This window comes from Amblyomma mixtum, chromosome 3 (assembly GCF_055824585.1).
Source record: "Amblyomma mixtum isolate Tamu chromosome 3, ASM5582458v1, whole genome shotgun sequence".
Classification (NCBI taxonomy): domain Eukaryota; kingdom Metazoa; phylum Arthropoda; class Arachnida; order Ixodida; family Ixodidae; genus Amblyomma; species Amblyomma mixtum.
Window position 1 is genome coordinate 413,811,800 of NC_143014.1, and position 15,363 is coordinate 413,827,162.

Here is a 15,363-nt window from a genome sequence, read left to right on the forward strand (position 1 = left end):
ACCATAAGAGTGTGTTTATTGGGCTGCAACGAATAAAGTACGACGATTAACCTAAAACCACGTCTCCGTTACTTAGCCCCATCCACACTGAGGCAGCTGCTTAACATGCTTCGCATCCACTGGGCTTAACCTTGATGAGCCTCCAATTTTTCTCTCTTCTTTCACTCGCACCTTCCCTTCCCTTACCGGACGGTTCGGGTGTCGACCGAGATGTGAGACAGTTGCTGCGCCATTTACTTTCCTCAGAAACCAACTTTTTCCCCTCGTACGATCCGCCGCAGTGGCTCAGTGGTTAAGGCGCTCATGAACTGAGCAGGAGTACCCGACCGCGGCGGCCGCATTGCGATGGAGGCGAAACGCAAAATGAGCCCGTGTGCTGTGCGATGCCAGTGCACGTTAAAAATCATACCTAAACCAAACAAACCACTTACACTTCATAACCTTCGCCCGATTTCGCTAACCTCATGCCTCGGGAAGCTCCTCGAGCATGCTGTGTTAGAGAGACTCACAAGTCACATGGTGGACAACAATCTTTACCCGCATAGCGTGGTGGGATTTCGCCCCCATCTATCCGCACAGGACGCCATGCTGCAACTCACACACGACATTTTTGACCCGCTTCTTCCGGGTCACACCAAGGCAGTCTTAGCTTTGGGTCTCTCCAAAGCTTTTCATCGCATTGAACATCAGGCGATCATGACTGCTCTATCCCCATTGAATGTGGGTGTGCGCACGTACGCCTACATTCAAGCATTCCTCACTGACCGCACAGCTGAGATACACTTCGTTCCTCTGTCTTCCCCCTGCTACACGCTTCAGAGCATCGTCACCCCTCAAGGGTCCGTCCTCTCCCCCCTTTTGTTTAACATTATCCTCATCCCCCTCGCCCGAAAATTGTCAACTATTCCCCAGCTGAAGCACACTCTTTATGCCGACGATATCACCCTGAGGACCACCCACGGCAGTGACGGCGGCATAGAGAACACCTTACAGGAAGCCGCCACACTCACACAAAAGTACGCACGGACAATCGGGCTGTCTTGCTCCCCAGAGAAGTCCGAACTCTTCGTCATCATGCCTAAGAGCCACCGCTGCCCACGCTCCCCCATTGCCATTGAACTGAATGGCGACCCGGTACCCGAGGTTGGCACCGTCCGTGTATTGGGCCGTCGCATCCAGAACGATGGCAAAAACACCACCACCCTCAAGAAACTCAAGGAGGTTGTAGGCGCGATATCGCACCTCATCCGCAGGGTTTCGGGACGTCATAGAGGCATAAAGGGGCGCGACCTATGTCGCCTCATTCATGCCTTTGTCCTCAGTCGTGTGCTGTACACTACCCCATACTTACAACTATCCAAACATGACATAAACGCTTTGGATGCTTTGATTCGCAAAGCATTCGAGGTAGCACTTCATCTTACCCTCAACACACCCACAGACAGATTGCTAGGCCTGGGCCTCCACAACACGATCTGGGAACTGGTGGAGGCCCACCGACAGGCCCAATACATCAGGTTCACACAAACCTCCACAGGTCGGTATATCCTGGCCTCCCTCGGAATCTAAATACCGGCCAACGACCCAACCCTCCTCGCCATCCCACGGCCCCTTCACCGGGAGCTCCTCATCAGGCCGCTCCCGAGGAATACGCACCCGTCCCACTATGAGCAGCGCCGCAGAGCCCGTGCGAAGGCACTCCATCGAGCGTACGGCCCCGAGCCGGACGCTGTATAGGTGGACGCTGCCTGCACGGGTGATGAAGCGATAGCAGCTGTGGTGGACTCCTCTTTATCCGCCCTCCTCACACTACATCTCCCTTCAGACACCTCCCCAGAGGCTGCAGAGGAAGCCGCGATTGCACATGCTATCACCCGCACGAAAGCCCGGTGATTTTAAGTGATTCTAAAACTGCGATTCTAAACTTTGCTCGAGGCCGAGTCCATATCCCTGCTTTTGGCATACTGGACTCGCCCGATGCACCCCCGCCCCACCAAGTAGAGCTGATATGGGTGCCCGCGGACTCCGGGAATCCCGGAAACGAGGCCGCCAACCTTTTAGCCCGAGGCTCTTTAAACCGGGCTCAGGTGGCCTCGGATGCGGGATTCACGAAGGAGCGCATGCACTCATTCAGCGAGCTGACGCAGGCCTACAGAGCCTCACGCCAGCTCTACCCCCCGCCCCACTCCTCCCTAGATAACAAACAAGCAACACTCGGGCGCAGAGTACAGACACACTCTCCCCCCTCACCCCTTACACTAGCCCACTATCATCCCTCCTTCCCCACTCCGGCGTGCGCCCTATACCCAGAACCCTTCGCCTCTTCCCTCCTCATACTTTCCCTCTGCCCAGCGGACCCTCCCCCGCGGGACCTAGAGAACCTCAAGACCTGGGACGACTGGGAGACCCTGCTGCCGTGCTGACCGTCGCCACCGGCCGGGCTGCCAGTGTTATGGACCTTAGGAACATAAACACTTTAGTGCAGTGGGGTCGTGCGGGGACCCTGGGGCGTGCCCCGAATTCCTGTCATAATAAAGTTTTTCTCTCTCTCTACGGCACCTCTTTCTCTTTCCTCTTTCACTCGGACTTTCCTCCCTTCCCCTACGGCGCTGTTTATGTGTCCGCCGAGATATGTGACAGATACTGCGCCATTTCCTTTCCTCAAAAACCAATTTACCAATTAATTTTTGTTTACTCGACTGTGCAAACAAACGAAATGTTGCGTACACAGTCATGACTGGGGGCTCAACAAATGCATACAAAACGAGTGGCCGCCCAGAAACACCGTGACTTTATTTTTTTTTAGCACACTGTACGTATCACAAAATACATTCGATATAGCATGAAACCAGTACTGAACACAAAGAGAAATTTATTGTGTACAAACCAAACAAATAATTCAGTACTCACACATATACACTGGGGAGCCTGCTCCGAACAAAAGATCATACAGTGAGACAAATTACCCTATTGGGGTTGAACATAGTCCAATTCACAAAGTCTCAGAAAGGCACAGTGTGGTGCCTACACAAAAAAAGGGGGGGGGGGGGAGAACCTCCTCTCAACGTACACGTACAAGGTGGAGGCCGCCTACAGACAGTTGCATCGCAAGGCAGCAAACACAGCTACAAAACAGTAAAGAATTCGAAGAAACCCAAAGCAACTTGTGCTAGAAAAGAAGGGGGGGGGGGGGGGTATCAATTTCCCCGGTCCCAACACCAGACCCTCAACCAGGGTCTACAAAACCATACAATGGGAAAGGAGTATGTTCAGAGACATCCACACTTAAAGAGGGGGGCTGGTATCATCAGCCTTCCGTCGCGGACAACAAAGAAACGCGTGTGCCAGCGCTGCAGAAACCGTGCTTCTCCGCCTTGTTCTAAGCGGTCAGACAGGTAGGTCCAAAGGAGAAGTACTGAACAACGCGCTCCGACAGGCCAAGTGCGATTAAAGCCGATGAAGCCCTTTGAAAGGCTCTCTCGTCCAGATACACGACAGTCTACGGTGCACTAGATGCTTTTCGAAATTTTTGCTATTTTTGCTTGCGTATGTGGGACCCCCTTAAATTGAAAGCCGAAAATATCTAACACTCCGCAAGTTGCGCCAGATTTCTAGAAGAGAAGTACAATTGGAGCAATTTCAAGCCAGATATTCCTTCTCGTGACTACTATGGTTTCATATGTTTGCATTGAAGCAGTGTGATAAAATTGGTTTTTGAGGAAAGGAAATGGTGCAGTGACTATGTCTGTTCACGGTGGAAAGTTCGACGGTGCCGTGAGTGTAGGGAGGAAGGAGGCAATCAAATAACAAAGAGAGAATCATCATCATCGAAAACTTTATTAAATAACTGAGCAGTATGGAGCACGTTGGCTCCCGGGCTCCTTTACGGCCCTATGGCACTTAGGCGTTTATGATCCCGCAGTAAATAACGCCAGCAGTCCTGTCGGTAGCGGCGATCAGTACGATAGGGTCCTCAGAGGACAACAGGGTCTCCCAGTCCTCCCACGTCTTGAGGTGTTCTACGCCATGCGGGGAGGATCCATCGTGAAATGAGATAGGAGATGGAGAGCAGAAACGAGAATGAATGAATGAATGAATGAATGAATGAATGAATGAATGAATGAATGAATGAATGAATGAAAAACTTTATTGTAGAAGGGTTATTTCTCGCAGCGTAGGTGGAGCCCTCAGTCTAGGGCCCCAGCGGCCTTTGCTGTCTTGCGAGCCCTGTCGATCAGCTTGAGCTGCTCTTCAGGCTTCGAGCTGGACAGCGCAGCCTCCCTCTGCTCCGGTGTTGGTGTGTTGTTTATCGGCGCTGCCTGCATTTTCTGACAGGCCCATGTAACGTGGTGAAGCGTTGCGTGTTCACCGCATAGCGGGCATTTGTTTTCATATGTGGATGGATAGATTTTGCTGAGTAAACTCAGATTGGGGTATGTATTAGTCTGTAGTTGTCTCCAGGCAACCGACTGCTCTCTACTAAGGTCTTTGTGGGGAGGCGGGTAGGTCCTTCGGAGGGCTCGTTGGTGTTCTAAGATGGCTTAATACCGTCTAGTGACTGCGTCCAGTTCCCCTTCGGTGCGCGCCTCCCGGTTGGCGTATGCTCGGGCATTGGCGTCCGCACATTGGTTCCCTTTGACAGCCTCATGGCCTGGTGTCCACGTAATGAAGCATCTCGTAAAAGTGATTGTCCTCGCCTTGAGTATGTGAATGGCTGCAGTGGATATGCGTCCACTGCTGTATCTTCTGCACGCCTCTTGCGAGTCTGTAATGATGTGTGCATGGGGCTCGTCACTCTGCTGGGGACCCGGTACAGAGAGTTCAGGATGAAGTTAGGGCAAGGGATGATACTGAGAAATAGTGAGAGCAGAGGGGATAATGTGTATTTGCGATGTGCGCCAAAGGGTTGCCTGTCGGTTGCTGAGGGACGTAGTGCACGGGGGGTATAGCGGACGCGAACCTTTGGAGGCCTGCGTCAGCTCACTGAAAGTGTGCGCGCGTTCCTTCGTGAATTCCTGGTGGAAGGCCGCCAGAGTGCGTTTTAAAGAACCTTGGACGAAGAGGTTGGCGGCCTCGTTTCCTGGATTGCCGGAGTGCGCGGGCAACCAAATACCCTCCATATGGAGGGGCGGGGGTGCGCCACACGAGTGCCTGTACACAAAAAGCACGGACTTAGACTCGGCCTCATGAGAAATTTTGGATCGATAAAACGTATCGGCATTTTGAGTTGACATGGCGAGGGCAATGGCGGCTTTCTCTGCAGCTTCGTGGCAGGTGTCTGTGGGGTGTGTGTGTTTAATGATGAGGAAGAATGCGATCCACCACCACAGCGACCGCTTCATCGACCGCGCAGGCCGCGTGTCCCCGTACAGCGTCCAGTTCGGAGCCGTAAAATCGGTGGAGTGCTTCAGCACTACCTCTGCGGCGTTGATCGTGGTTTTCTGGGTGGATGTTAAGCGCAGTAGCTTAATGAGGAATTCTTGGTGTAGGGGTCTCTGTATGGAGAGTAATGTTCGATCATTGGCCCGTATCCGGATCTCAGAGGAATGCAGGATATTAAGGGCAGGGGCGATTTGTGTCAGTCGAAGATATTGTGCTTGGCGGTGTGCGTCCACAAGTTCCCCGACTTTGTTGTGAAGGCATATTTGCAAGAGTCAGTCGGTAGGTGTATTTATGGGAAGGTGGAGGGCGGCCCTGTGTTCTCTACCAATGAGGGCATTCAACGCGTTAATGTCACGGCGATAGAGCCGGTGATATGGGGTGGAGTAGAGCACGCGGCTGAGTACAAAGTAATGAAGAATGTGACTTATGTCGCGCTGCTTCATGTCTCTGTGTTGGCCCGAGACCCGGCGGATGGGGTGCGAGATCTCCCAGTACTTAAAGCGTTTAACGTGCGCTGACATTTGAAATCACTGAGGTATTTTCAGCACATTGCTTCGAGGAAAAAAAAAATGAAAATTGCCTAGGTGCTGTAACTGCCTCGTATCTCATTGTACACCATAACTTCACCGTGAGGGAAGGGAGGCAAGTGGAAGTGAAAGAGCAAAAGAGAGAAAGAGGGGTTGGCAAAATTGCGACCGCCTAGGTATCTTTAACATGCACTGATGCCGCACAGCCCACGGGCGCGTTAGGCATTTCGCCTCCACATACCCAGCAATTCTGCACAAAATCATTTTTCAACAGGAAACCGTTTATGAACGTAGTTGTGTTCATATAATGTAAGATTTCACTATAACAAACAATACATCAGGAGATCAGAAGACGGCAGTCTTCTATTTTTAAATTGAAAGCTTTACTGCGGCATGTTCTGCGAGTTTCGCCGACCACTTCGCTTTGACCTTGAGCGACCTTCAGCCGCTCCGGATCTGCGCCGAACAGATGAAGAGCGGGAACTTCGAAAGCAAAGGAAGGGCGTATAACTGCCCCCCTGGGACAGTGCACACCTGTCGCGCTTTAAGGCATACGTATCAGTAGTGAGATGCGCGCTGCATGCATAGGCGTTGACAACATCGTGGCAGAAACGCGGCACTCAAAGTATGAGCCTTCGGCGTTCATTTTGTTTAATGGCGCTGTCGTTGTGAATGTTCTAGACTCCGATGATTTTGAGGAAAGGATGCGCGCGTAACTGGCTCCCTGGGTCAGTGGGCGCCTGAATCGCTCTTTATAGTGCATGGCGGCGCCGAGAGAGAGATTCGGTCTGCATGCGTTAGCACTGACAACGCTGTGGCAGACACGCGGAACTGCAGCAATAGAACGCAGCGTTCCCTGGGTGAGCACCCTCTCGCGATCAACCCCCCTGCCAAAGCGGCAGAGCGGGCGCCTCCCCAGTGTCCGGAACACACTGAACGCTACAGACACCAAGTCGCGTCTAGTTGACTGATACACCAGAGCTTTCGCTCTCTAACCAGATTCAACAGCAGTTAAGCCACGGCTAATTTTTCTTCTACTAACGGATTTGCTGTTGGGAAAGCGTTACCCATTGGTTTTTTGTAGCTGTCATAACTGTTCGATAAGAACGTTGGAAACACTTAAAAAAATAAAGATTTCGCTACATATTAGAAGATTCAGCCATTAACTTCAATATTTAAATAACCATAGCTCTCAATATTTCAATATTCAAAAGTTTTGTCCAAGAAAGCTGGACTTGTCGAAAATTGGCTGAGAGGTAGAGACCAATACTGTCCTGACTATGGGTGAACACCTCAAAAGCGACGTGAAAGATGGAATGAGGGATGTAATGCAAGGAATACGTTATTTTGGCCATTTGGGTTCTTTAGGAGTACGCTGAGGACAACTAAAGCCATTTATTGTTTTCAGCTAAAATTTACGCTCTCTCTCTCTCTTTCTGGGTTTGATAACGTTGGCCCGGCAGCCCAAGACGCATTTATGGCTGAGAAGATGGAATCACCCATTTTCCCTCCGCCACTCGGTTCAAGCTCATGACGTCTACAGCGCGGACGTGTTGCCGCTGTTTTCAATTAAATGGCGGTGTAGCATAGCCTCTAGGATCCGCGCCAGAATTTCGGTCTCGACGCACAGTTTACTTGCGTAAGCACCCGATCGATGTTTGAGACACCTACGTTTAAATTGCTGCAATAGTTTTGTTATAATCCATTTAGACGGTACAGCTGCCGCGGTGGTTCAATGGCTATGGTGCTCGGCTGCTGACACGAAAGGCGCGGGATCGACCCCGGCCGCGGCGGTCGAATTTCGATGCAGGCGAAATTCTAGAGGCCCGTGTACTATGCGATGTCAGCGCAGGTTAAAGAACCCCAGGTGGTCGAAATTTCCGGAGCCATTCACTACGGCGCTACTGTTTACACGTGCAAATGAGGGACGCTACGGCATGGCCAACTAAAAGTGTCCTGTTTACACTACTTACAGCGTACGCAACACAGTAAGCGATGCGCATGCAAGCTAACTGCGTGCGCAAAAATAAAAGTGTGCATTGAATCACATCTCGATGGACACGCGAACTGCGCCGTAAGGGAAGGGATGAAGGCGGGAGTGTAAGAAGAAAGAGAGAAAGAGAGGCTGCAATGATGGAAATGAAAATTGGTTTTGAGGAAAGGAAATGACTCAGTAACTGTCTGCCGTGAGCTATAGGCTCTACCTTAGCTAGTAAGTTTATGCTGCAAGAAACGCTGACTCGTATGACACCATTCGTAACATCCTGCGGCGAATGGCTGGCATGACACAATTTTTTTTACGCAGCCTCCCGTTTATGTCCGACACGCGGTGCCGACTCCCCGACGGCTTTTTGACCGAACGAGCTGTATACGCTGTCGCATAATACAGCAAAACAAGCGCGGCAATGGGAGAATGTGGTAGCCTAGCACTGCAGCCACCGGAACAAGCAGTCGCACGAAAGAGCTGTAAAGAAGTCCCCCGCCGCACTCAACGGCACGAATAAACCGGCCTTACACACTTCTCAAAGTGGAGGTCACCACAAACCAAAAAAGGAGGGGGGCTTTATTCCCTCAAACCAAAAACAACTTTAAAAAAATTGGCTGTGGTTTAGCTCTGGTTAAACCTGGAAGAGTAGCGACCGTCTAGCTTCTTTCAGAGACGGAGAACTCGATTCGCCGTCATCTGTCGTCGCGGATGCATTGTCGTCGGCTAAGCGGGCCCGTCTAGCCGCGTCCTCCTTACGTCGCTTATCGAGACGCTTAGCGCGCTGTTCCTCGGTCTCCTCGGCTCGCCGCCTCCTCTTGTCTTTGTTCCTACGACGAGCCCTAGCTTCCTCCGAGCTGTCCATTTATACCACGGGCTCCGATATATATACCCGCCGCATCTCTGATGACACTCCGCGCATGCGGATGACTGACGAGGCGGCGGCTAGAATTTCGATGGAGGCTAAATTCTAGAGTCCCGTGTACTGTACGATGTGAATGCACGTTAAAGAGCCCCAGGAGGTCGAATTTTCCGGAGCCCTTCTCAACTGCGTCCCTTATAGCCTGAGTCGCTTTGGGACGTTAAACCTACATAAACCATTTCTATGATCCCACGGTTTATTCCTTCATCTATGGCGCGGTTCGGGTGTCCATAGAGATATGTGAGACAGTTACTTCGCGTTCCCTTTCCTCAAAAACCAATTTTCAGTGTTACGAAGGAACGCCATCGCCCGTTCGGCGTGTTGCCTTGCTCTTGTGCCACGGCTCGGCGCGCAGCCATGCTGATCTCGCGAAGCGGCTGGCGTGCCACATAACGCGAGCGACGGGACACTCTAAAAATACGTATTGCGCTGAGCGCCCGAGCTGCCGTGGTTACTCTAGGCATGCCGAGTATTCCTCTGTTCTCTGGAAGGTGCAGTAGGTAACGCGCGATGAGCGGAATACCGTCGTCCCAGATGAGGGCGGCGACCAGGGGCGCAAGTCGACCGGCTGCTCGACGCGGCATTGCGGAGACACGGGCTACGTGGAGAGCGAAGGCGTAGGCACGAGTCTTCACCACTGGCACCTTCGCTCCCGGAGAAAGTTCGGACTGGGCGGCCCCTGCGAGTGCCTATAGGCTCTTGGAGTAATTCAGCTCCGACTCGGACGCGTATTCGCCAACTGCAGCCTGTACAGCCACAAGGCTTGAAACCACGGTCAATTGTTCACGGTGACTGAAGATTGTCACAACGGCTTACCTAAAAGGGATAATTATTCCCTGAATAATGCTTAAAAGTGTATACCAAGCTATTCTTACTGACCATGTAATATTTAGTTTAAATTCAAAACTGATATCCCAGCGCTGTGAATAATGAGTGTAAAATTATGCAGAAAATGTTTTGAAAATCTTAAACGGCGTTATATGCCACTGAGCATCACGATTTGCGACCTAAAAGGGAAAGAAAATAAAAAATCAAATAAAAAGAAATCAATAAAAACACACTACAGAGAGCGGATTCGAACGGCCGAACTTCCATACGCAACACGTGCCTCTAATCCACTGCGCCATAGCAGCGATGTCAATCCGTCGTTCTGAATGAATATTTATAACCAGCCTTAATGGTGGCTGCTACCTGCCGGTGGGCGGCGCTGTCATCGCTGGCTGTACCGGCTGCATTTGGCGAACACGCGACCCGGACAGTGCTGCATATGTGGTGAAAGTGGTCACAAAATGACTGATGCTGTAGCATTCCCTCCCAAAAAAAGAGAAGTTTATTGGACTGTGCAAACAAACAAAAAGTTGCGTGCACACTCATGACGGGGGGCACAACAAATGCATGCAAAGCGGGCGGCCGCCCAGAAACACCATGACCTTATTTTTTTTTTATCACACTGTGCATATCAGAAAAAACATTCTAACGCATGAAACCCGTACTGAACGATCAAGATTACAAACGGGGCAGGACAAGTGCGAGTGAAGCCGATGGAGCCCTTTGAAAGGCTCTCTTGTCTACCATCTACGACAGTCTACGGTGCACTAGTTGCTTTTCGAAACTTTTGCTATTTTTGCTTCGGTATATGGGAGGCCGTCCATTTCAAGGCCGGAAATAACTAGCACTCCGCTGGTTGCGCCAGATTTCTACAAGAGATGTACAATCGCAGCAATTTCAAGCCTCGGATTGCTTGTCGTGACTATAATGGTTTCATTTGCTTGCAATGAACCAGTATGATAAAATTGATTTTTGAGGAAAGGATATGGCGCAGTGAATATATCACTTCGTGCTGGAAACTTCGACTGTGCCGTGGGCAGTGGCGGTCCTAATTGGGTACAGAGGGGGCGGTCGCCTCCCCCCCCCCTCCGGGCTCTCAAATGGCGAGATGTGATTTTTGACGCAGAAATCGAAAGCTTTTTCATCTGTGATGCGTCAAGTAGTCCCCTACGTTGTATGCTCACCGTGTTAGCCGCTGCCTTACTTCAATCAGTTCTAGGGTCGACAGGTTTATTTAGTTTTTTAATTTATTTTAGTACCTCAAGGACCCCAAACAAGGGGCATTACATGACGGGTGGGTTGTACAGAAATATCGACAAAAAACGAACATATTCAGTACAGTGCCAACATCGAGGTTCAAAATACAAATGAAAGAGGCAAACAGGTCAGAAAATCAAAATGCAAAACACTGAAATGCTTTCGCATAAAAAGAAAAAAACAATACAAGAATAAAAAAATTCGCTGTGGCTTAGCTTCGTTAAGCCCGGTAATTGCGAAAGCAATATCCGTACCTACGCCATGGTTCAGCTGGTAGTGTAGCTGGTGGTGGTGCTTGTGGTTAGACTTGTTATACAATCCAATCCAATGCAATGTAATGTAATGTAATCTAATCTAATCTAATCTAATCTAATCTAATCCAATCCAATCCAATCCAATCCAATTTAGTCCAATATAATCCAATCTAATCTAATCTAATGTAATCTAATCCAATCTAATCTTAGGCCGCCGGTGGTGGCACCGCCACTACTCGCAGACGGCGCGAGATGGTCGCCCAGCTCTTCGGCGTGACGTCACACAGAGGTCATGGGAAAGGTCATTTCATGTGCACCGCCGTCGCACGCAAAGGCTTGGAAGTGGAAGTAGTAAAGCTTTCGCTTTGAAAAACTCGGTGTGGCTTAGCTAAGGTTAAGCCTGGATATCTCGAAGCGAAAAGCTGCGGCAAGGGGGAGGAGGAGCCGCGTGTGTAGTGAATACGTTGCTGTCTTAGAAGGTTGCTTTAGAGACATGTGCTGTGGTCTGCATTCCTCTCGGGTGTACACCAAAATATGAGAGAGGCATTTGCTTTCCTTAAAAGCAATTTTCATTTGGCGCGGTTCGGGTATCCACCGAGATATGAGAGAGGCAGGAGTCGTTTCCTTTCCTGAAAAGTAATTCTCTTTTCATTTTCCTTTTCCTTACGGCGCGCTTCGGGGGTCCACGGAGATACGAGAGGTACCTCACGCACAGCTTGTCTTTTTATTTATTTGTACAGTGCGTCCCGTCACTCCTTTCGGGTTGACATTAAGATGTGAGAGAAAGCATTTCGTTTCCTTAAAACCAATTTTAATTTAATTTCATTTTCCTTAAGGCCCTTTCGGCGCGGCTCAAGGTATCCACTGATATATGAGAGATTCAGGCGTCGTTTACTTTCCTTAAAACCAATTTGCTTTTCATTTTCCTTCCCTCACGGCGGGGTTCGTGTGTCCACCGTGACGTCACGCAGTTCGCGCATGCGCACCTGTGGCTTTTTCTGAGGACGGGGCCCACGCTAGCCTCCGGGTGCTGAGAAGGCTAGTGAAGCTTTTCGCCTCAAAACACTTTCGGTGAGAATTCAGTAACGGATTAGGGAACAGCAAAAACCGCATATTAAAACAAAGTGTAGTAGGTCAACATTACAGGGAAAAGGTACACGAAAACCTAAAAGGTGTCTAAAGATTTAAGGTATCTTTGAATGCAAGCGTGTCTACTATTATTACCGAGGTATTGGGAAGGCCGTTCCCCTCTTTTGCTGTTCAGATGAAGAAAACCTGCGCAAATGTTTATGATAATTTGCAAGGGTATGACACCTATCGACTGTTTATGTGGTGAGCCAAAAAGAGGCAGTGTTTTGTGATGTAAATGCTTAGCGGAAATGAATAGTAGAAGCGATGAAAAAGGGCTAAACTGGCTAGTTTTCGACGGTGCTTTAATAATGGCAAGCTGTCGGTTCTTTAGATCGGTTACACTTGTGTAGGATGGATAATCGGAGTGAAGAAATCTAATGGCGTGATTTTGATAGTTTCCATGCTCTCAAAAAGGTATGCCTCATTTTTGTTCCAAACGACGGCTGCATATTCTAATTCTGGGCGCATTAATGTCGTGTAGACTAGTAATCTTACGTGTGCTGGCGCAAACATTACTGAGCGTTGAAGGTAGCTAAGGGACCGGCTGGATGCTGCAGTGATGTGGTTGATGTGCGTTGACCACGTAAGATCGTCAGACATGTCTAATCCAAGATATTTGTATGCTTTAGTAGCATGTATACGAGAACCGCAGATACAGTAGCTATGTAGTATTGTGTTGGAGCGTGTATGGAAATGCATTACGTTAGGCTTAGCAATATTTAAACACATTCGCCATTTTTCACGTTAGTTTCCTACAGTTAGTAAGTCACGTTATAAGCTAATATTGGCTTACAACAGTATTACTTATACAACAGGTTGGTAGTTATATGGGTGCAATTCCTACGTGACTGTCGAGGTATCGTGGTCCTGCCGTGCCCCCACAGTTACTTTTTCTCTTAATGACTTGCATTATAATTTAATTTAAAATATTATGTGATAAATGTATCTGTTTTATTTGTCTTTTATGGGGCTCCAACATCCCAAAGCGACTCAAGTTATGAGGCACGCCGTAACGAAGGGCTCCGGAAATATCTACCCCCTGTGGTTCACTAACGTGCACTGATATTGCACAGTACACTGGCCGCTAGAATTTTTCCTCGAACGGAATTCGAGCGCCGTGTAAATATATATGACTTACATAAGTTAATGGGCGAGCAATATTCATATATAAATCATTATTAGATATGAATTAAATATGCATATTGTTCACGTAACCGTTAACATTAAAAGAATGAGTAATGGTATAACATCTTATCGTTCGCCATTGATTTTTCAACAACAAAAAAATTTTAGTACATAGAGAGTGTAAATAAAAAATCGTTGTTTCTTTTTTTGTTTGGTACCCGGAAGTCCATCCCCCCCCTCCCTAGAAGCAATCGCTGGGATAGCCACTGCCAGTGAGTGTATGGAGGAAGGAGGGAATTACATAAGAAAGAGAGGATCATCATCAACGAAAACTTTATTAAAGAACTGAGGTGTATGGACCACGTTGGCTCCCGGGCTCCCTTACGGCCCCATGCCACTCAAGCGTTCATGTTCCTGCAGTCAATAACGCCAGCAGTCCTGTCGGTAGCGGCGCTCAGTACGATAGGGTCCTCAGAGGACAACAGGGCCTCCCAGTGCTCCCACGTCTTGAGGTGTTCTAAGCCATGCGGTTGAGGATCCATCGTGAAATGAGATAGGAGATGGAGAGCAGAAGCGAGAGATCCGGTACAGAGAGTTCAGGATGAAGTTAGGGCAAGGGATGATAGTGAGAAAGAGTGAGAGTAGAGGGGATAATGTGGATTTGCAATATACGATAAAGGGTTGTCTCTCGGTTGCTGAGGGACTTAGTGCACGGGGGGTATAGCAGCCGCGAACCTTTGGAGGCCTGCGTCAGCTCACTGAAAGTGTGGGCGCGTTCCTTCGTGAATTCCTGGTAGGAGGCCGCCAGAGTCCGCTTTAAAGAGCCTTGGACGAAGAGGTTGGCGGCTTCGTTTCCAGGAATCCCGGATCGCGCGGGCAACCAACTACGCTCGACATGAAGGGGCGGGGGTGCGCCAGACGAGTCCCTGTACACAAAAAGCAGGGACGTAGACTCGGGCTCATGAGAAATTTTGGATTGATAAAACGTATCGGCATTTTGAGTTGACATTTCGAGGGCAATGGCGGCTTTCTCTGCAGCTTCGTTGGAGGTGTCTGGGGGAGTTTGTGTGTAATGATGAGGAAGAGTGCGATCCACCACCACAGCGACCGCTTCATCGACCACGCAGGCCGCGTGTCCCCGTACGGCGTCCAGTTCGGAGCCGTAAAATCGGTGGAGTGCTTCAGCACTACCTCTACGGCGTTGACCGTGGTTTTCCTGGTGGATGTTAAGCGGAGTAGCTTAATGAGGAGTTCTTGGTGTAGGGGTCTGTGTATGGAGAGTAATGTTGGATCATTGGCCCGTATCCGGCTTTCAGAAGAATGCAGGATATTCAGGGCAGGGACGATTTGTGTCAGTCGAAGATATTGTGCTTGGCGGTGTGCGTCCACAAGTTCCCCGACTTGGTTGTGAAGGAATATTTGCAAGAGTCAGTCGGTAGGTGTATTTATGGGAAGGTGGACGGCGACCCTGTATTATCTACCAATGAGGACATTCAACGCGGCATGCGCCCTATACCCAGAACCCTTCGACTGTTCCCTCCACATACTTTCCCTCTGCCCGGCGGACCCTCCCCCTCGGGACCTAGATAACCTCAAGACCTGGGAGGACTGGGAGACCCTGCTGCGCTCGGAGGACCCGGCCGTGCAGACCATCGCCACCGGCCGGGCTGCCAGTGTTATGGACGTTAGGAACATAAACACTTGAGTGCAGTGGGGTCGTGCGGGGACCCTGGTGCGTGCCCCGAATTCCTGTCATAATAAAGTTTTTCTCTCTCCTACAGCACCTCTTTCTCTCTTTCGTCTTTCACTCCGACTTTCCTCCCTTTCCTTACGGCCCTTTTTATGTGTCCGCCGAGATATTTATTTATTTATTTCAGTACCCTCAGGGCCCGAGGGCATTACACAGGGGAGTGGGGTACAATAGACAAAATGACAGAAGAACAGCAGTTACAA

The 15,363-nt window shown here is 49.7% G+C and overlaps 1 pseudogene; it reads left to right on the forward strand.

The window, feature by feature from the left end:
* Positions 1–516: 516 nt before the first annotated feature.
* Positions 517–15,115, forward strand: LOC149357700 (uncharacterized; annotated as a pseudogene).
* The last annotated feature ends 248 nt before the right edge of the window (positions 15,116–15,363 follow it).